Here is a 2,176-nt window from a genome sequence, read left to right as displayed (position 1 = left end):
GATTTCTATCAAAAGGCGCCGCGAGGCGGCGCTGTTCGCGCTTCGCGCGTATATCCGGCTGCAGATCGTCGAGCGGCGAATATACTGAGCGCCATTTCTGTTGACCTGTGACGTACACATTCCCAATACGCATAGCGATCGGCAAACGCAGCGCCCTCCGATTCAGCCAATTGGTCGGTGAATGCGTTCTTCAAACCGAAGTAAGTCACAGGTCAACAGAAATGGCGCTCATAATATTCGCCGCTTGTCACTTCGAATTTTTGTAACAGGTTATATTAGTTTAATACAGAGTATTGTGATACATAGTAAGTTCCAAGATAGTGGAGAAAGGTTCGTGTTGAGAATAAACTCAGTTTGGAAGTTCTAGTCTCTGAAAACGCACCAGCAAACCGCCCTGAGTGATTCGCTCAGGGGTTCCTCCACACAAAAGGATAGGGACGCGTTGTAACCCTATCCTGGGTTTCGGTTACATTATTGTATCTACGTTTACACCCCCATGTCGGGAGTTTCCCCCTGAGGGGGTACAGTCTTAAAAATTTACAGAGGTCGTCTTGAGGGTGTTGTCAACTAATTTTTAGCAAGATATATAATTGTAATAGTTGCTTAAAATGGTTTTTATTACAAAATTACGAAAATATACAAAATAATTAGATAACATTTCAATATTTTTCGAATCGAATCGAGAGGCTAATAGCGAGATACGGATTGAATCAAGAGGTATGTGTATCGTTACAGCCCTAGTAGCAAGTCGATCTTACAACATTGATTTCATCATCAAAATGCCTAGAAAAAACATCTGCATACCTTATCAACTTAATCCATCATTGGTTTTCACTTCCATCCTTCCAGTCTAGTCACGACATTTTCCGATGTCGCCCAAAACCGTTGTGTCAAACCTCCACGTAATGATAAAAAAAATCAGCTGATACGCCCTGCCTGCTCTGCAGGGTTGCGCGATCCATCGCTAAAACATATCTAAAAGAACATATCGCTACAAAGTAATAAGGATAAGACTGTTTCACTGACTCTTGCTTGTCCGAAAAATGTTGTAGTGTGCGGCATCGCGTAGTAGCTGTTGAACAGACTATAAGTATAATGCAGATCGTTAATGATGTCATGTTTCACGCGTGCATTCTCGATTTCAAATTTGTAGAATGTTGCTAAATTCCAGCGTGATATCCATCAGGTAAAACAGTAATGTAGGCTATTTGCTCATTAATTCTATAAATAAAAATGTAGGTACTCACTACACAATACAAATAAAACAAAACAATAACAGTATTAGTTACTACGATGCTGGTTATTCAGCTGCTGGTGACCTGTATGCTAGGGTTTGAAGCGTGGGCATCACTGAACCTTGGTGACACATGGAAATTCAAGATGATACTGTTCTTAACCCGCAGTGTGTCTGAACAGTGAAGTTATATTGACTGTGTTAAGATAAGATGAGCCCTATTATGTTACTACAAACTAGCTCTACCCGGGAAGCCCTTCACACTACCACAGGATGTGCCCAGTTTTGACCAGTCTGTGGCTGGGTGAAGGGCTGCATGGGTAAAGATAAAGTTCTGCAAACTTACTACATTTTTTACTATCGTTCAATAACTAATGTTTTTCTGCCTGGCGACCATGGGAGGTCCGATTAGTCGTAACAGTTTTCTGATCAGAGTTTCTTTGGATTTCTTCTGCCTTCTGATTGACGCTGTTATCATCAATAAGTTCAACTCTTTAGCTGATGTTCGTACTAGTTTTATTCGTCATTAACCAATGATAACAGCGTCTAAAACACGTAAGACAAAGGAAATGAAATAAATGTGAGAACATAGTGCTATAATCGTATACCCACAACACTTATCATAGCAGATTAGCGTTAAGTTGTAAAATAATGTATATATTGTATAATTATAATGTAAAATAACAGCTGACATTTTTTTATTGACCAACAAGTACACACATTATGTGTAGACACATAAAGTTGAGAGAGAAGAGAAAGCACAAGAGAAACAGAGAGAGAGAGAGAGAGAGAGAGAGAGAGAGAGAGAGAGAGAGAGAAACAGAGAGAGGGAGAGAGAGAAACAGAGAGAGAGAGAGAGAGAGAGACAGAGAGATAGAGAGAGAGAGAGAGAGAAACGGAGAGCGAGAGAGAGAGAGAGAAACGGAGAGCGAGAGAGAGAGA

The 2,176-nt window shown here is 40.6% G+C and overlaps 1 long non-coding RNA gene across 1 annotated transcript in view; it reads left to right on the top strand.

Annotated features, from left to right (window-relative positions):
• The window catches only part of LOC106818455, a 9,005-nt gene that overhangs the window by 732 nt on the left and 6,097 nt on the right, over positions 1-2,176 (top strand). The gene's annotated exons all lie outside the window — the stretch shown is intronic.

This window comes from Priapulus caudatus, unplaced genomic scaffold (assembly GCF_000485595.1).
Source record: "Priapulus caudatus unplaced genomic scaffold, Priapulus_caudatus-5.0.1 Scaffold2254, whole genome shotgun sequence".
NCBI lineage: Eukaryota > Metazoa > Priapulida > Priapulimorpha > Priapulimorphida > Priapulidae > Priapulus > Priapulus caudatus.
Note: the sequence above shows the minus strand (reverse complement) of the source record. Positions and strands in the feature narration are given on the sequence as shown.